The sequence below is a fragment of the Gorilla gorilla genome, chromosome 6 (genome assembly GCF_029281585.2).
Source record: "Gorilla gorilla gorilla isolate KB3781 chromosome 6, NHGRI_mGorGor1-v2.1_pri, whole genome shotgun sequence".
Classification (NCBI taxonomy): domain Eukaryota; kingdom Metazoa; phylum Chordata; class Mammalia; order Primates; family Hominidae; genus Gorilla; species Gorilla gorilla.
In genome coordinates, this window is record NC_073230.2 from 158,555,173 (window position 1) to 158,575,787 (window position 20,615).

General features: G+C 46.4%; 1 protein-coding gene and 1 non-coding gene across 2 annotated transcripts in view; both read right to left on the reverse strand.

Annotated features, from left to right (window-relative positions):
- LOC101152909 (uncharacterized) overlaps positions 1 to 20,615 on the reverse strand; it is a 158,736-nt gene that overhangs the window by 43,202 nt on the left and 94,919 nt on the right. The gene's annotated exons all lie outside the window — the stretch shown is intronic.
- TRNAC-GCA (transfer RNA cysteine (anticodon GCA)) lies at positions 20,184 to 20,255 on the reverse strand. Its single transcript has one exon. It is a non-coding gene; the product is annotated as a tRNA-Cys (tRNA).

Here is a 20,615-nt window from a genome sequence, read left to right on the forward strand (position 1 = left end):
TTTTTCTCGTGTCCACCTGTCCTTCCCTTAACTTTCAAAGGTGCTGACTGGCTCCAGGAAATCTGAGACGCTGATATCTGGTAACCAGATTCACCTTAAATAAATGTGTGCTTTTAATCATACCGAACCATAAGGCTGACCAATGGGTTTATGTTCTACAACTGCTACAGGTTTAAATTAAGGTTAAGGCCAGCCGCGGTGGCTCACACCTGTAATCCCAGCACTTTGGGTGGCCGAGGCGAGCGGATGGCCTGAGGTCAGGAGTTGAAATCCAGCCTGGCCAACATGGTGAAACCTCATCTCTATAAAAACACAAAACTCAGCTGGGCATGATGGCGAGTACCCGTAATTCCAGCTACTGAGGAAGCTGAGGCAGGAGAATAGCTTGAACTCGGGAGGTGAAGGTTGCAGTGAGCCGATAACGCGCCACTGTACTCCAGCCTGGATGACAGAGCGAGACTCTGTCTCAAATAAACAAATTAATTAATTAATCAATTAACGTTAGTCATCGGAGGCAAGGTGGACTCTTTGCAAACCTTTGAATTAACTTTGTCTTCAATACACAGCTGCCCCTTGAACAACACGGGTTGGAACTACGCAGACCCACTTATAAGTGAATTTCCTTCTCCTCTGCGACCTGAGACAGCAAGAACAACCCCTCCTCCTCCTCCTCAGCCTACTCAATCTGAAGCTAATGATGAGGATGATGACCTTTATTATGACCCACTTCCACTTAAAGAGTAATAAACATATTTTCTTTTCCTTATGATTTTCTTAATAAAAAGTTTCTCTAGCTTATTGTAAGTATATAATATATAATACATAGAGCATACAATATACATGTTATTGATTGTTCATATTGTCAATAAGGCTTCTAGTCAATAGGAGACTATCACTAGTTAACTTTTTGGAGAGTCAAAAGTTAGATGTAGACCTTCCGCTGCGTGGGATTGGGGGCTTGCACCCCTGGCCCCTGTGTTGTTCAAGGGTCAACTATGCTCCTGCCTTCCCTCTCAGTGTCCTCCTCTTCCTCCCCTCATCCTGTGCCCTGCCTTTATCTCTTCCTAAAAGATTAGGTTTGCCACTTGTTTCCCTGATAGAAAGTGTTCGGTTCTGGAGCATTAGCTGAGTAAGTAGCAGTCAGGGCCACCTGAGTGGCCAGAAGTGCCAGGAAGACAAAGAGAGAAAGAGGCTTTTTCCTTCCTTGCAGCTTCGAGGGCTACAAGCAGAGCCATGTCTTCCACTGTGCCTCACACAACTGGGGATCCTCAAAATGTGGACAGAGGGTTCACAGGGTGGGGAAGAATAGGAAGAAAAACAAAAAAGAAAACACAAGAGAAATGCTCACCAAAGCAAAGCAAGACAAGACTGAATCAGGCGTGCAGAGCAGATCTGGGCAGGTCATGTGGGGCAGCAGGAAAGTAGAGAGGAGCATGGGACAAACCAACCTCCTTACCCTCTCGTCCTCTTTGCAGGAAGAGTCAGGTGCAGCGGCCTCAGGAGGTAAAAGGAAACTATTTTTGAATACTCTGGTCAGTATGGGAAGAAATTAGTGTAGGTAGGGAACATATGAATTTGAGTCAGGGACTTGTGGATCATCAATCAAATGCTTTACTCAAAAACAACTACTGAAGCCTGAGTACACTTTAATTCTGAACTTCAATGCAGGGAGTTGAGTAATCACTCATGGCCTGCCACCACCCCTAGCTGACTGTGCCATTGCAATTGGTCACCCTGCTACCATGCCCACAGCTTCATTCTGACATCCCCCACCTTCCCACACTCTCCCACCTCTACATACCTGGCCACTGCCTATGCCTGCAGCTCAGCACCCCACATGCCCTCAGTGATGGACAGAAGGCAGGCACTAGCTTGAACATCACTGATGCTTCCCACTGGGATGTTGTTTAGAATGACAAGTTGTTGTAAGTTCCAAAACAATTTTCCAGCCACTTAGAATTATTGGATGTTAGAACAGGTATTAACAGGGGATTATGCCCCAGACGACCCCCAAAAGTAGAAGTTCTCTGATTCCTCCTCAGTCCTACTAAATTGGAATTTCTAGGAAGTAATCTGTATCTTTGACATGTTCTGTCAGTAATGCTGATGCAAAGTCAGACTACATAACCTCTAATTCAGGCTGTCCTGCCATAATATAAACTTCAAAGAAGAGCAGCTAATTAGAACTTTTGAAGCACATGCAGATTATTACTGACTTGATCATGACTTGTGCCAGAAAAATGAAGTCATGAGAAAACTGACACGAACTATAGGAAGAACACTGGTGAGGATGACTAGCAAGCTCAACATCAGGAAAAGAGAACCCACAGGTAAGTGGCAGCAGGGGGTAACCGGATTTGAACCGGGGACCTCTTGATCTGCAGTCAAATGCTCTACCTGTGAGCTATACCCCCTTGCCTGGTGGACATTCCTCCTTAGCATATTTCACCTGTGTTGCCACACCCAAGGATTCTATAGTGCACTATAAATTGTATTCATTCCCAGCCAGCTTATGGAAATTGGCAACTCTACCACAACTGACTAGAGACTGCTCTTCTGGTCATGAGTTCACCCCTCCATTTCCCAGAGATCCTTCACTGGTCTAATGGTACTTTTCTACTCTGTAGCCACAACCTGAACTCCTTCAACTGTCTCCTCCCATTCCCTTACTCAGTACCTGATGGGCATAGGGGATGGGGGTTAGGGGAGAGACAGGTGTAAGAATCAAGGCTGTATTAGTCAGCTATTTCCACAACAATGTGTCACAACAAATCATCCCAAAATTAGGCTGTATGAAACCATAAGCATGTCTCGTGCTGATAGGTCAGCAGCATGGATGCCAATCAGCTGATGTAGGCTGGGTCTGCTTCAAGCTGTGGGTCCATCTGTGCTTGGTTTCTGTCTGAGCCGGGCTCAAGTTTGCTCCATGTGTGTTCCTTCCACAATCCCAGCTGGAGGAGTAGCAGCTAGCAAGGGGACACTCTTCTGGTGGTGACAGCAGAAATGCAAAGGGGGAGGCCCAACTATGCAAGCAGCTTTCAAGCCTCTGTTTGCATCACATGTGCTAACATCTCATTGATCAAAGCAAGTCAGAGAAGCAAGCCCTAACTCAAGAGCAGGGAAGCATGTTCCACCTCTAGTGGGGAGATCTGCAAAGTCTCATGGTGAAGGTCACAGATGCAAAAATAAGTGAAGATCCAGGGCCACTTCCAAGTGGTTCACTTGTGCCTTGTAACCCCTGAGCCCCCAAGGCAGGTTGTTTCCTGCTTGCCTTCAAATGGAGGGATTAATCTGATCAGGCCCAACTGCCCTGCTTGCTTTTTGTTGTTATTATTTTCCTATTTCCACGAAGCTGAAGGCCACCGTACCTGAAAGCCTCAATGCTCAATGCAGAAACTTAACTTTCATGGGAGGCTTTATAGATAACTTACGTAGGTCACATGGTGATGGTCACTTCAGTTGTTTTTCAGGCACTTGGGCCAGCTCCTGTCCAGCTAAAACTGGTTTAGACAACTGACTCTTCAACTGGTCTGAGCAAGTGCCTGAGAGGTGGCCTTTTGATATCAGAGGGCCAAAAATCTCACCCTCAAATCATGCTAATGCCACAATTTTCTGTGGATATGTCCTGTGAAATGTCATGGCATGTACCTGGAGTCCCAGCTATAGAGCAGGCTAAGGTGGGATGGCTTGAGGCTGTAGTGAGCTGTAATCATGCCACTGCACTTCAGCCTGCGTGACAGAGCAACACCTTGTCTCAAAAGAAAAAAAAAGAAGAGAAGGAAGAAGGGAAGGAGGGAGGGAGTGAAGGAAGGGAAAGAAAGAGAAATAGAGAAATGCCTTTGGTCTTTGATGTTGGTAACCTTCAGATGGGGTTTTTGTGTGGTCGTCCTTTTCGTTTATTTGATGCTATTGCTTTCTGTTTGTTAGTTTTCCTTCTAACAGTCAGGCCCCTCTTCTGCAGGTCCGCTAAGAGTTTGCTGGTGGTCCACTCCAGACGCTGTTTTCCTGGGTATCACCAGCAGAGGCTGCAGAACAGCAAAGACTGCTGACTGCTCCTTCCTCTGGAAGCTTCGTCTCAGAGGGGCACACGCCAGATGCCAGCCAGCGCTCTCCTACATGAGGTGTCTGTTGATCCCTGCTGGGAGATGTCTCCCCATCAGGAGGCACGGGGGTCAGGAACCCACTTGAGGAGGCAGTCTGTCCCTTAGCAGAGCTTGAGCACTGTGCTGGGAGATCCACTGCTCTCTTCAGAGCCGGCAGGCAGAAAAGTTCAAGTCTGATGAAGCTGTGCCCACAGCCACCCCTTTCCCCCAGGTGCTCTGTCCCAGGGATATGGGAGTTTTATCTACAAGGCCCTGAATGAGGCTACTGCCTTTCTTTCAGAGATACCCTGCCCAGAGAGGAGGAATATAGAAAGGCAGTCTGGCTACGGAGGCTTTGTGGTGCTGTGGTGGGCTCCAACCAGTCCAAACTTCTGATAAATTATAAAAATATATGTAACGTTAAAAACAGCCATGCACTGGGAATGGAGGTGTAGTTCAGGGTAGAGCTTTCCACACTAGCAGCGGAGTTTTCTGGCCAAAACCTGGGGGAGCTGTGTGGTCCTCATGCTATGTTGTCTCCATGATGCTTCCCAGGACTACTCTCTGATCCATGTCAGGGCCTAGGAACTCCCCCAACTTCACCAACTCTTTCATGAACTGGATTTATGCAAAAATCCCAGACTGAGAGATATCTATATATGTCAGTACTGCATGTGTCTCAATTTGTGTCTCCAAACTGCTATTTTGTAGTGTAAACAAGAAGACATCAAACATGGAGACCTAAAGGCTGTTCCAGCAGTAAACGGAAACACTCCTCTCAGCTGCTCCTGTCACCACGGACTGAGGGGAGATTGTGCAGGCATGTGAGCAGGGGCCAGGGTTTGGGAATTGGGGATGGACTTTTCTGGGGTGAGTTTGTGGTAAAATCAGTTGCTGGTCTTACTCTCTAAAAGTAAGCAGGAACTTTCAATGTGCTGTAGGACTCCTGGGTGCGATTACCAACATGAAAAGTGGTTATTAGACACTTATGATAAGCACGACGTATAGCTCAGGGGTAGAGCATTTGACTGCAGATCAAGAGGTCCCCAGTTCAAATCTGGGTGCCCCCTACTGCACTTTTTCTATTTATACAAGCTGTTATATTCTTCACAGAAGCTGTTGGTCACATTCCAGTTTCTTTTCATCCATTCCACCTATGATTTTCCCTGGAACTGGAAGCTACAGCTCAGGCCTACCCAGCTGCAACCTGGCTGGATAACTTCTCCCAGCACCAGTTCCATGGGTATCCCTCATATTCTTGGTATTCTTGGTATCTAGCTCCCTGCTCCCCCTATAGATGTAATTTCTCAAGCTGTGATGCAGTATGCTTCTGGGTTTTTCCAGGGCAGACCAGAGAGTAGTACTGCAGCAGGCTCCCCAGAAACAGACGGGGAATGGTACCCCAAGTTATCACTCTCCTGGCTCCTTCCCACAGCAGCAGTTTGGTGCACTGGAGTGGTGGCCAGACCTGGGGAGACACATCACAGCACACAGCATTCCCATGGAGGGCAGATGTTTCCCCTGGAGAATTGCTCCCACGCCAGAGCTCACTCACACCCTTGCTTCAACCTTGTAGGCCAAAAGCCTGGCTCAGCTACTCTAACAAGGGAGACAGAGGCTCTGCAGTGCTGCCCCTACGACCAAACTCCTGTAGCTCTGCGGCTGCATGTGAATTACAGCCCACTCTGTGACTGTGGCCCAAGGCTTGGAGGTGGGGGATTAGACTCAAGAGTCTGTTCGTATGAGATGATTGGGAATTCCAACTTTGTTCTGTGGGCCACAGGGAGTCCTGTGTGCTGCAATGAAGAACCAGATCAGGTCCTTTGTCTAAGGAGGTCATTTAGGAGACATTACAGATACTGGTTTGGAGTTTGCCAAAAGACAAGAACAGGAACTGGTATTATTTTTTTAATGCTTACTATGCCCTACTATGTGCTAATATCATGCTAGGCAGTTTATCATCAGTTATCATATTTGTCCACTCTGTCTTCACTGCAGGAAAAAGGGAGCCGGGCTGGGAGCTTGGGTTAGTCTGTGGACTGTTTTGGACACCAGTGGCCAGCTCTTGGGTTAACCCCAAAAAACAATGGGAAATGGCTCGGAGTTCTGCAGACAGCCTCCATCCTTTTCTCCTGCTCATGGCTCCACTCAGAGACAGGCCTGGTGAACTGCAGAGCTGAGGGAAGGTGTCTAGCTGTGAATCAGGTCTGGCAGCTACCAGAAAGTCAGTCCTGGAGGGAAGCCATCATTTAATTTTACAAAGCTGAGTGTTCCCATACTGATAAAAGGTACTAACTAGGTAACCTCAGTGTGCCATGGGGGTAAAGCTCAGAGCTAGAGCTTTTGACTGTAGAGCAAGAGGTCCCTCGCTCAGATCCAGGTTCTCCATTCTTTATGTTCAATGTTGGTAGCTAACTTTATCCACATACAACTTAGAATGGCATAGGCCACACAGAGAGTAGGGTCACCTTCTCAGTCTCATTCTCCACGTTGCCCCCAAACACCAGCTCCTCCACTATCCCTCCACGCTTCTCCTCTCTCAAAGCCATCTCCTTCCACCACTCTCTCCTCTCACCATTCATGTCTTCTTTGACATACGGGACTCCACAAACAGTGGACACTTTTAGAACTAGGCTAACAATCTTATTTTCCTCACCGCCCTCTCCTTCTGTCCTCAGAAATGTCAAACACCATGGCAATGTGCGTCCAATGCTAAGGCCTCCCGAGATTTCCATCCTGCTGCCTCTAAGAATGTTCACAAACTCCACTCACTGAGGCTCTCAAGGGGTGTGGTGAGGCAGAGAGTCAGCGTTTTCCACTAGTGTCTTTTACCCTGCTTCTTGAGGCAGGAGAATCGCTTGAACCCAGGAGGCAGAGGTTGCAGTAAGCCGAGATCTTGCCATTGCACTCCAGCCAGGGCAACAAGAGCAAAACTCCGTCCCCCAAGCAAAAAAAAAAAAAACAAAAACAAAAAACCAACCAAACAAAAAAAACACAAAACTTTCCCTTACCACAACTTCCTCAAACATAGTTTACTCTGACACCTGTATAACCACTGCCAATGCTTGTTCCCTAATTAAGTTACATTACTTTTCAGAGAGATTCTCTCTGCCTGTTATTTAGATTGACACCACCTTTTATTGGCTTCTTTGCTTTCTCTGTCTGACTTCCCACTCCCTACTGGTGTTTCCTGAACTTATCTTCCAAATAAACTACCTGCTCTTACATTTTAGTTTCAGAGTCTCTTTCTAAAGAAATCTAAACTAAGACAACAGATTAAAGGAGAAAAATCACGTCATTCAAATAGATGAAGAAAAACATCCAATCAAATTCAACACACCTTCGTGATTCAAAAAAAATTCTTGGAAGCGAGGATAAATATTCTACCTTCTTAATATGTTACTAGCTGTCTACCTGAAATATAAAAAGAAATATTATTTAACGGTGGGGTCGTGAAAGCTTTAAATTGAAAAATGAAAGAAAGACAAAAATGCTCTTAAATAAAAGGGAAATGGAAACTGAATTGAGGAGCAAAAGACTCTAAAAAAATCACCAAATATATATTTTAAATGAATCAACTAAGACATTCCAGAAATGAAAAAAAGTATCAACATCTTCCTTTTTATTTACTTTTAACTGAAATATAACTAACAATAAGGTATAGAAATCTTTAACGTACAGCTCAATTAACTTGTACACATACACACAAATGTACCCACCTCCTAAATCAAGATATAGAAGATTGAAAGGAATGCTGCTATGAACAAGAATCTTGCATGTACACAGACACTCTCTACTCTCCGTATCTAGGAATACAATTGTTGAGGAAGTGGGTGTTTCTATTTTTGGCTTTAGCCAGTAAGGTCAGACGGTTTTCTAAAGTGGTTCCAGCAAATCACTACCACTAGCAGGGGATGAGTTACTATGGCTCCACGTACCATCACTGAGTAACATCAGTCTCTTTCATTTTAGCCAACCTAGCAACAATTCTAGCAATAGTTCACTGCAGTTTAACTTGCACCTTTCTTTTCTTTTCGTTTTGAGATGGAGTTTCGCTCTCGTTGCCCAGGCTGGAGTACAGTGGCACGATCTCGGCTCGCCGCAACCTCCGCTTCCCGGGTTCAAGCAATGCTCCTACCTCAGCTTCCTGAGTGGCTGGGATTACAGGCATGCGCCACCAAGCCTGGCTAATTTTGTATTTTTAGTAGAGATGGGGTTTCTCCATGTTGGTCAGGCTGGTCTTGAACTCCCGACCTCAGTGATCCGGCCGCCTCGGCCTCCCCAAGTGCTGGGATTACAGGTGTGAGCCACCGCGCCCGGCCTAATTTGCACCTTTCTAGACTCATGAGGTTTGAGCGTCTTTTCCTAGGCTTATTGGTCGCTTGGATGTCCTCTTCTGTGAAGTGACTGCTCAAGTCTCTTCTTCATTTTTCTACTAAGTTGTCCATTTCTTAATTGTCTTGTGTAATACTTTATATATTTTGGGAATAAACCCTTCATCACTTATGTGCAATAGATACCTTCTCCTGCCATGTGGGTTTTTATTCTCTTACTTGTGTTTATTGGCTCTCATGAATGTTAGCTGATTTCTCTGTGAGCTTTTTATCTGTTCAGCAAACGGTATATAGAATTTACTACCTGCCAGTCCTGTTTTATGTGCTTTACGCAGATTAACTCATTCAATCTACACAACAATCCATGAAACATATGCTCTTTTTTTTTTTTTTTTGAGATGGAATCTTGATTTGTTGCCCAGGCTGGAGGGCAGCTGCGTGATCTTGACTCACTGCAACCTCCGCCTTCCTATTTTAAGCGATTCTCCTGCCTCAGCCTCCCGAGTAGCTGAGATTATAGGTGCCTGCCACCACACCCGGCTAATTTTTGTATTTTTAGTAGAGACGGGGTTTCACCACATTGGCCAGGCTGGTCTCCAACTCCTGACCTGGTGATCTGCCCACCTCAGCCACCCAAAGTGCTGGGATTGCAGGAATGAGCCACTGCGCCCGGCCACTGCTTAGCCCTTCTCGTATCCTGCCTTTGTGCAAGACTGTCTCCTTCCTGATTCCTCACCATGGGTGGGGCCTAAGACTTCTTCTTGGAAATGCCCATTCATCATTGTACTACTGACATCTGGGCCTCCAGAATCCAGCGATGTCCAGGGTCTTCTGCGACTTCCTGGACTTCGCTCTTGTTGCCCAGGCTGGAGTGCGATGGCGCGATCTTGGCTCACCGCAACCTCTGCCTCACGGGTTTAAGCAATTCTCCTGCCTCAGCCTCCCGAGTAGCTGGGATTACAGGCAAGAGTCACCAGGCCCGGCTAATTTTGTACTTTTAGTAGAGATGGGGTTTCTCCATGTTGCTCAGGCCGGTCTCAAACTCCCGACCTCAGGTGATCTGCCTGCCAGGCTGCTGCCCAGGCCCTGCCAGTGGGGAGTTCTGTGCTCTTGCAGGCTCATCTATCCTCTGCATCTTCCTTGGCAGTCCACCCTACTGCCGAAAAGGGAAACCCAGAGGATTTTAACGTTATCATAGAAATCACTGCGGAAGTCAGTGTTTCCCGAGGCTGTCAGGCCTGGAGCGGAGAGGAGTGGCTGGCTGCTGGCTACCTTCTGAGAAGGTGCCCAGGGCTACAAGGCAAAAGCCTGTGGGTAAAGGATAAAATTCCAGCAGGAAAGAAAGGCAGTTTGAAGAAGAGACAGTTTACCAGCTCCTATGACAAGAGCAGAGGCGGGGCCTTGGCACAGCTGAGGAGGTGAAAAGGAGTTAACCCAAGTGTTCCTCCAAGTCTTCCTTCTAGAAAGGACAGGGTTCTGCCTGCCATCAGGAAGGTCACGTGGGAGGCTGGACACAGTGGCTCATGTCTCTCATCCCAGCACTTTGGGAGGCCAAGGCAGGAGGATCGCTTGAGACCAGGAGTTTAAGACCAGCCTGGGCAACATAGTGAGACTTCACCTCTACAAAAAAATAAAATACATTAGCTGGGTATGATGGTACACACCTGTGGTCCCACCTACTTGGGAAGCTGAAGTGAGCTATAATTGTTTCACTGCACTCCACTCTGGATGACAGGAAAACACCCTGTTACTTAAAGACAAAAATGAGTCAAGTGGGGTTGTTGTCTAGCAACATATTCTGGTCCTTGAAACTATGTTAACGTTGGCCCTCTTAAGGCTTTCGGGGATTCCAAAATCTACTCAGCTACCGCCTTCTCACTATTTCTTGGAGTCGCTCCTTCTCTATCATTCTCCATTAATATTAATTGAAGAAGTGAAAGCTGGAAGAATCACCTTCTGTCCTAGATTGTAGTTGTGTTGGAACACTGGACCAGGAGAGCCAGGCCCAACTCTGTCATTAAGTGTTTTAGAACAGACACCTCAGTCACACAAAGTTTCTCTTGTATGTGCCCACCATAAACAGTTACTGGAGGATGACTCTCAAGGCCATTCTAGCAGCTGCTGGCAGTGCTTTTCCAGCCTGCTGCCCATAACTAAGGACTCAAGGCAGGGAAGACACAGGCACGGGGGTTATCTGAGGAGCGGGGACTGCCTCTTGCCATGCACAAGGTCAATGAGTTTTCACTGAGGTAGACCTGGCAGCTCCTAGGAGCTTCCATTGTGAAGTGGCAACACATAGGTGACTGGTCATCTGGGTGTGACCGCACAAGTCAAAGGCATTAATTGACCCCCACAGCAGCAGGAGGGGGTATAGCTCAGGGTTAGAGCATGAGACTGCAAGACCGAGAGGTCACCAGTTCGATTCCAGATACCCCCTCCACATTTTCAATTTTGACATTTTTACATAGGTGCCCACATTTTAACTTCTTCCTTATTAGACATTTAGACACTAGGGTAAATGTTTCATTTTTCTTTTTTTTTTTCTTCTGAAACCAGCAAATGGTGAGGCTAGAATGTGGTGGTTCTTAACCCCAGGTATAAACTAGAATCACCTGAAGAGTCCGTAAAAGTGCCATTTCCTGGGCCCCACCCCAGACCAATTAAATCGGAACATCTAGAGTGGGGCCCAGGCTGGTGAAAGCTTCCCAGGGGGCTCTAGACTGCAGCTAAGGGCAAGACCCCGCTTTAGCAGAGCTTCCAAGAAGCCTCCTTAGCCCAAGACTGCATTGTTCCCACTCTGCCTCTTCTTATTCATCCTTATTTGAACCCCGAATATCTAGAGAAAGGTCTCAGTTAATTAGGAAAGTGAATTTTGCCAAGGCTGCGGATGCACGTCTGTGACACCGCCTCAGGCGAGTCCTGACCACCCGTGCCCAAGGTGGTAGGGGCACAGCTTGGTTTTATACATTTTAGGGACACACGAGCCATCAATCAATATGTATAAGATGTACACTGGTTCCATCTGGAAAGGTGGGACAATCCCAGGCGAAGGTGGGACAACTGGAAGGTGGGAGGGGGCTTCCAGGTCATAGGTAGAGACGAAAGGTTGCATTCTTTTGCGTTTCTAATGAGCCTCTCTAAAAGAGGCAATCTGATACAGATTTATCTCATAAGCAAGCAGAGGGGTGACTTTGAATAAAATCAGGTTTGCCCTAAGCAGTTCCCAGCTTGACTTTTGCCTTTAGCTTAGTGATTTGGGGGCCCCAAGATTGATTTTCATTTCACACTTATGTGGACAGCACTTAAAACTACACCAGAACAGCATCTTCCAGGAACAAAGCCTCTTTCCGCATTTCCTAGTTGTCTTAATTGTACCCCTTCTGGATCCAGTCATTCTGCCTGGGATGGGGTAGTACCGGTCTTCTATTTCCAAGGCAAACCACCAAGATCTATTGCTGAATGAGTAAGCCCTTATAAGGCCAAGACAGTTTGCAGAGGATGAAATGTCAACATGTTAAAGTATAAGTAAAGTTCTACGTTGTGTTCAGATGTTCCAATTATCAACGGCAATTTTATGTCACAGTTAAGCTTTAAAAGCGAACTTCTGCAGAACGGATCACTGAATTATAGCAACCATCTCAAAAACTAGAGGATGTCATGGCGTTCTATGCTTTAGAGAACAAATAGCTTTTTTGACACAAATCTTAAAATTCATGGAGGTTCAGCTATACAGCATAGAATTCAGAAGCACAATTCATGATTTTTAGTATCCCTTATACTAATCATGTTTTATGAACCTTTTTAAAAAGTACCTAAAATACATTTAATAATTCAGATTTATGTACACAACAGTTTATATTTTAGATAGGTTAAAAACATGTTTCTGTAATAAAACTATCTCAAAGCAAGAAAGTCTTACTATCTTTACATTGAATGGCAGGAAAACACAACAGAGAAGCAGGCATTGAAGACAGAGCCTGGTCAAGTGTAGTGTCACTTGAGGCTCTGTCTAATTTGATCATTTAGCAAATGGCGCTTTGCTCTACTCCTCTGAGTTGAAAATATTCTGCATCCTGTGACTCTCCTTATTAGTATAAGATGTAGTGGCCTGAAAAACAGAGCTTCTTTTATTTTCAATGATGTGCTGCATAATTTTCTATTCATTAAAGTAGATTCCTTTTGTTAACAAGAAATGTGAACTTTTTATTTCGTACTCCCCCCCAACCCCTCCAAAAAAAGTGGCATTGGTAACTCAAAGGATAAATGCTAGAGGGGATGGGCACCCCATTCCCCATGATGAGCTTATTTCACATTGCATGCCTGTTTCCCAATAGCTCATGTACCCCATCAATATATACACTCACTAGACACCCACAAAATCTTAAGGTTTTTAAGAAGTAGCTTTTGCTGTTCCAGTTTCACAAACACTTAGAGCTTTGGCCTAGAACTTGGGTACTTGCCCTTTTCCCGTCCCTGCCCTCCAATGCCTTCTATTAGTGGAAACGGTCTCTCGGGGCAGTCTCCTTCCTATACCCCCATTACTGTTTCAGCTCCTCCACCCAAGCCCGCCAGCCCTCCAGCTACTCTGTAAACAGTCTCCTTCCTCCTTAGCCTTTCCCTGCAAGTCTGCCTTTTTATCCATCCTTGTACACCTGAAGGCCAGCTTTCCCCTGAAGCCATCCCTCCCCTTCAACCTCTGGAATGGAGAGGGCAGGGTCACCTTCTCAGCCTCATTCTCCACGTTGCCCCCAAACTCCAGCTCCTCCACCATCTCTCCATGCTTCTCCTCTTTCAAAGCCATCTTCTTTCACCACTCTCTCCTCTCACCATTCATGTCTTCTCTGACATACGGGACTCCACAAACAGTGGACACTTTTAGAACCAGGCTAACAATCTTATTTTCCTCACCGCCCTCTCCTTCTGTCCTCAGGAATGTCAAAACACCATGGCAATGTGCGTCCAATGCTAAGGCCTCCCGAGATTTCCATCCTGTTGCCTCTAAGAATGTTCACAAACTCCACTCACGGCGGCTCTCAAGGGGTGTCGTGAGGCATAGATTCAGCATTTTCCACTAGTGTCTTCTACCCTGCTTCTTGGTTATCAGCTGGGCACATGGTTTCCCAGAAGGATATCTGCATTTCCCAGACCCTCTTGGAGCTGTGAGGCTACAGGCAGAAGTCTGGTCAATGAGATGCAGGTGAAAGTGATGGGTGTCCTTACAGGAAAGACTTGTCTTTTCAATCTTCCTGCTGCCTGGGAGGTCGATGAGATGCCAATGTGGGTGATGGCATGCTGGAATGAAAGCCAAGCCGGCCAGACAGCCAGAAAGAAGAACTCGGGTTCTTGACCCTATGGAAAGCCATGCCTGGACCACCTAGCTGTGGACTTTTAAGTGGTAGCTTTTAAGCTTCTAGTTTGTTTGCTTCTTTCCATTTTGCTATAATCCTTTGCTATTTTGGTTGTTCAACGTTCATTGCCAAACTTGATCATCACCTGTTCCCTTTCAAGATCTTAGAAAACTCCTTCAGTGACACCTCTTTTGATGTTTACATGTACTTACTGTTACAGAAAACGGTTCATTATCCTCATTTTGACCTTAATCTTGTCTACCTCTCTCTGTTCCCAAGACCCCAGAGCCACCTTGGGGCTCAGCTATCTGCTTGCCTATTATGGACCCCATGTTTGGCCTCTCAGCATGATTCCAGCTCCTTTGAGGGCTTGGCCTGTGGTCTGTATACCTCCCTCATGAGCCCTTCTGCTTCCGCAGATACACTCGCCATTGGCCTTTCCCACCTTTGCTCTGGGGGCGCCAGTCTTTGGTGGAGTAAATTGTAGAGCCAGGCGAATGGTCCCACTGCAAATCTACACCAGTTTCACCTCAACCAGTGCCTCTCTCTAATGAGCAATGATTCTTTTCCTTTCTAATTCACCTCTTCTCCATTTCCCACAGTGCCTGGTTCACGCTTTGCCCTTCTTTCCAAGTAATGATTCCCACCCTACCTCCTTTATTCTCTTTGGATGACCTGTTTTCTACCTGACTGAGAAGACCAAGGTACACAGTCCCCTCAGCATCCTCTGCTTCTCTGCATCTTCACCTTCTCCTCAACCCCTCCAGGGTAAGAGACAAAGCCTGGTTTTAACCAATTCCCTGCCAATGGATATTTAGATGGTCTCCAGTGTTTGCTGTTAGGAATTTAAAAACTGCCGTCCATGAATCTCCACATATATGTGTCTTCATGCAATTATAGGAATATTTTTGAAGGACAAATTCCTACAAGTGGTACTCTGTAGAGAATCTTTTTGTTTCTAACTTTATTTTAGGTTCAGGGGTACACGTGCAGGTTTGTCATATTGGTAAACTCATGTCATGGAGATTTGGCGTACAGATTATTTCGTCAGCCATGTACTATGCATATGTATTTTTTCTGATCTTCTCTCCTGTCACCCTCAAGTGCAAGTGTGTAGTGTTCCCCTTCTGTGTCCATGTGTTCTCATCATTTAGCTTCCACTTGTGAGAACATGCAGTATTTGGTTTTCTGTTCTTGTGTTAGTTTGCTAAGGATAACGCCCTGCAGCTCCATCCATGTTGCTCCAAAGGACATGATCTCGTTCTTTTTTACGGCTGCATAGTATTCCATGGTGTATATGTGCCACATTTTTAAAAGACTTATTTTTTGAGTATCTTTTTTTTAACAAAAGAAATTTGCTTTTCACTTGACAAATTATCACGAACAGTATTCTATGTCAAATACAAGTCTCCAGACATAGCCACTGGGTCTCCTTTCAGTGCAGGGAAAGGTGGTGTCACCTAGTTACAGTTCTGTCCCCAGCCTAGCACACCTCACATGATGCTCAACAATTGCTACTAAGAGAATTATCTGGATAACTTGAAGGGTCTCTCCATTTATAAAGGTCAACAAGGCCACCAGGGTGACCTTAGCCAGAAGTAATGATGGAGAAAGAAGTATTAGTGACAGGAGGGAGGCCAGAGTTCAGAGAAACAGAACTGGCCTGGACATCCAAACCGGCAGAGCTGGGTCTTGGTCTTGGTGTGTCGACACATGAAAATGGTGTTAATTACACTGTCCTCCTATGACTGGGTGTATGGCTCAGGGGTAGAGAATTTGACTAGAGATGAAGAGGTCCCTGGTTCAAATCCAGGTGCCCCCTACCCTGTTTTACTTTTAATCACCAAAGTGGGTCCTGGGTCATAAGCACCACCCAATCCACCCACTTGCGGAAAAATGACACAGCCTATCTAATCCCTGATGCACAGCATCTCTGAAGTGCAGACTCAATAGTCCTCAAATGATTTTATGGACTTTAAAGTTTGTAAGACACAGACCCCTGCCTACTGCAGCCCTCTGGGTACCACTCCAGCGCTTTTGCAGAGTAGTCCAAAATCTCCCCAGGGACATCCACGTGATACCGAAGAGGGCTGGGCCATGTCTGTAAGTCCTGCTGTATTCTCCACAGCACCCAGCTTCCACTGTGGCACAGGAGAACCTGAAACAGCCACAGTCTCATGCCCGCCTTCAATGGGCATGAGAAATCTAATGAGCTTAGATTTCTGAGCTTAGTGTGCTGCACCCTGGACTTTGGCTCTGGGCCCTCAGGTTCTGGATTTCCCATCTGGGGCTGCTGCAGACTCACACCCTGGCCTACCCAGACCAAGGACTGGGGAAAAGCAAGATGGTGGGAGGCTCTGTGAGACTATGGGCAAGGAGCGAGATGATAGAGGAAGTCAGCTGGGACTTCCCAGAGGACTGACCTGAAACCATCAACCTCTTCTCTCTCCTCCATGCAGACAGATACAGATCATGGGCTCCAGCAAGGGAAAGGAAGATGGAGTCAGATTCCAAAATCAGTAAATAAAAATAAGAATAGGTAACGGGCAAGCTGATTGGAACCTTTTGATCAGTCCTCTAAGGCTCATCTCATTATTATGTGATGAAAACCTTGCAGTCTGTAGCCTTTTGGGTGAGAGGAACACACTGCGCGTAGTAACTGTGGTCTCTCGAGCCCCCTCTGATGGTGGTAGCTAAACAAAGCAAGATGCAGGATGTGTTCTTTTCTGGGATATTCTGATGTTACCCAAATTACTGGATCTCCAGAAGCTTCACAGATGCAGCAGAGCCACCAATAATCCCAAATTATGTGGATATTTCCCACTCCTCCATGTAGTTTCCAGGCAAATAGCTGAAGGGCCTAATATGGGAAATCGGGCAGAAGGATTCACTGTCCGTGACTGGATATTTTGGCAGAGTCCTTTTCTCAAGCTTGGCTTCCCTATCATCAAGGGAGGCAGGTTCTTTGAGCAGATTCAGACCTGGGGAATGGGTCAGAGGTCAGGAACCTCCATGGTGCCAGCTATGGTGGTAGTTCAGGTCTACACGTCTAGGGGACCACGATGGGCTCCCCATTCTCAGGCCGAAAATCCTTACCACTGATGAGTCACAGCCAAGACCTGTGTGGCACAGACCACGGAATAACACCCAAACTTCACTTCGGGGTAAAGTATCACAGTGCTTGGCCTCTGACACCCTAGAATCCTCCCAGCCCCACTGAAATCAGGAGCTCCCTTTCCACTATCATCCCTCCCACCAGCATCTGTCCACAGACAACAGCAACCAGAACTCTTTTTACGAATGTAGAAGCTCCACACACCTACGTATTTTTCAAGCCAGGTTAAGTCACACGTGATAAATCCACTCTAACTTACCTACCCCCTGAAGCGTATGGATTCTTTCTACATTATAGCAAGAAATTCCTAGTATCTCAAATGCATTTAGAATTGGCCTCCTGTGAATCCAGGGTTAGATCCACCAATGGAGCAAACAGTTTTATCCCAGCTGCTCTAGCTATGGTATCTTAAATAGAATTTTAACTGGGTACACTCCTAATAAAAAATTCAGGCTCATTTAAAATTACAGTCTTTCTACTTTATGAAGTACTCCAACAATCTGTATCCACACATGGTCTTGAAGTTTTTGCTGACATACATTAGCCAGTTGAAAATGATTTTGGTATCTGAGTCTTTGCGTCCCAGTAACTGGTGCCCAGGCTCAACTGAGATCTTACTCTCACTGTAGGTCAAGAGACCATGAGGGTGGGGAACCCAATCTCTTGCAGTGAAAACCCTTCCATCTGGGCTGGTCGGCTTTCAGGCAGGAAGAAGCGGCAGGCTTGGAGATTAGGTAGGGTTGGTGATTTGGGATAAATCAAGTTTTCCAAATGCTCCCATCAATCCATCTTACAATTCCAGAAGTTCTACCCTGAAGTTCTACCCTCTTAATCACTGACCTATTTTCATCTGGGAGACTGGGGGAAGCTGCCAATTCCATGGACATCAAAGTTTGGCAAGCCACAGGGATCAGCCCTGGCTCTCATTTTCAGCTGTTTCACTTATTCGGTGGCAGGAGATCAGAGAGTTTTGTTATACAGTCAGAAAAAGGCCTGTGTTTTTGTCCATGTAGAACACATCATACAGGGTGACACGTGAGCTATTTGCCTTAAAACTGGTAGGACCAGCCATCCTGCCCAGAGGCCACTTATAATCTGAGAACTACAAATTGGTCCTGATGGAACTGCAGGCAAAAGTTACTCAACTTTTCTACAGTCTGATATAGGCTTCTGGATTTCTATCCCCATAAACTACCTAGATTATCATTACCTTCAAGTTTAATGAGGCCAGATTTCCAATTCACATTCCCTTCACGTTTCTGTAATCACTTGTTACACATCCCTGGTACCAGCAAGGGCACTTTGATTAAAGAAGACGTCATCTAAGGTTACTGTAGACACGGGGGCAATTGCTCACAGGATGGCAAGAAGCTCACGCACCTTAGGGAAGCCTGCAGAGCCAGGCTCGTCAAATAGGCAGGACCGGCTGGGTGCAGTGGCTCACGCCTGTAATCCCAGCACTTTGAGGCAGATGAGGGCGGATCACGAGGTCAGGTGTTTCAGACCAGCCTGGCCAAGGTGGCGAAACCCCGTCTCTACTAAAAATGGAAAAATTAGCTGGGTGTGGTGGTGGGTGTCTGTAGTCCCAACTACTCGGGAGGCTGAGGCAGGAGCATCGCTTGAACCCCAGAAGCAGAGGTTACAGTGAGCCAAGATTGTGCTGCTGCACTCCATCATGGGCAAGAGAGCGAGACTCTGTCTCAAAACAAACAAACAAACAAAAAAACCAGGCAGGACCTCAGCCCACCCTGGCTTGGGAGCAGCCACTGCCACCACAACAGATGCTGGCTGCAGCCTCTGGCCCTACTGCCATTGCCAGAGCTCTGCCATCTCCAGAATGAATTCCAAATTAACCCTACCTCTATGCAGGATTTATTCAACATTCACAGTCTTATTAAGGAGAATATAGTTGGCCAAACTGAAGCCATTACCAATTGTGCTGGTTAGTTTTATGTGTCAGCTACGCACAGTGGCTCACGCCTGTAATTCCAGCAGTTTGGTAGGCTGAGGCATGTGGATCACTTGAGGTCAGAAGACTGAGACCAACCTAGACAACATGGCGAAACCCCATCTCTACAAAAAATACAAAAATTAGCTGGGCGTGGTGGTGCGCACCTGTGGTCCCAGCTACTCAGGAGGCTGTGAGCCCAGGAGATGGAGACTGCAGTGAGTTGAGACCACGCCACGACACTCCAGCTTGGGTGACAGAGGGAGACCCTGTTTGTCTTAAAAAAAATTTTTTTTTCCTTAAATGTGTGAACTTGGCTAGGCCATGGTGGCCAGGCGTTTGTCCATAGCAATCTGGATGCTGCTGTGAAAGTATCTTTTAGATGTGATTAACATTCAATCTATAGACTTTGAGTAAAGCAGATTAGCCTCCAAAATGTGGGTGGGCCTCATCCGATCAGATGAAAACCTTATGAGGAAATGTCTGCTGTCTTCTAAGAAAGAAACTTTACCTCCATGCTGTCTTCAGGCTCGAGCTGCAACCTCAACTCTTCCCTGCGTCTCCAGGTTGCTGCCATGCCCTGCAGACATCAGACTTGCGAGCTCCCACAATGGCATGATCCAATTCCTTAAAATCTCTATGTGCACACACACACACACACACATACAGCCCCTATTGGTTCTGTTTTTTCTGAGGAACCCTCATTCACACACCAACATTCAGAGGGAGGACACATCTGACCTCGATTTTTCCTTAACCAGAGACAGGATCCTGTCTTCCACCAAGACTTACACAATTGTGAATTCCCCAAATCAGGCTTGAAATGTGCAAGAAAAAAAGAGTTCTCCCCAGACCTGTGAGCACTGACTTAGCCTTCAAGAAACTGGTCTTCTCTAGAGCTTCCGGTGTCAGGCGAGGTTTTCTAGTGAAGACCTGACCTGCTTCCTCTCTCTCCTGCTTTGCAGAATGAATCCATGTGTGTTGAAGAACAGCTAAGAGTAGAACATCCTATCATGATCAGTGAGTGAAAAGATGTTGGGAGAGAAGCTGAGGCAGGGCTTGCATGTCTGGCTAGACTTGCTGGCTCCTTGCTTCTAGCACTCCCACTATGCTAATGTTTCTCATTCACTTGATACACCATTTCCTTTCAATCCCCACATCCTCACCCCGTTTGAGCACCAATAAATAGCGTGTGCTCCCAGAGCTTGGGGCCTTTGCAGCCTCCAGACTCGCCATGGCCCTCTGGTCCCACTTTCTCTTTCAAACTGTCTTTTTCTCATTCCTTTGACTCTGCTGGACTTCGTCACCCCCATGACCTGGTGTTGGGTCTGATCACCCCAACAAAAGAAAACAGGAAGGGGGCACCTGGATTTGAATCAGGGACCTCTTGATTTGCAGTCAAATGCTCTACCCCTGAGCTATACCCCCATGTAATTGCCTGTCTCCAATAAGAACTATAAACCTGTATGGCCACACCCTGACTGTCACCATTATGAGATATGTACTTGCTTCGTCACGATATACCCCCTTCCTACTCCACACCTGCCTGCCAGCTCTACTTACAACCAGCATCCTTCCTTCTCCAGTGTGTGACTGAAGGCAGGGACATTAAAATCACTGCGGTTTGCAGCCAGAACATCCTTCAGACTCACCTAGAACAGAGGGACTCAAAGAACTGGTTGCTCAACAGACCCTTTAAAGATGAGGCTGGGCTGGGCAGAGCTGGGTAAAAGCAAAAGTTCTTGAGCCCCACTTGAGGACTCCTAAGCCACACTCTCTGGGAAAGGA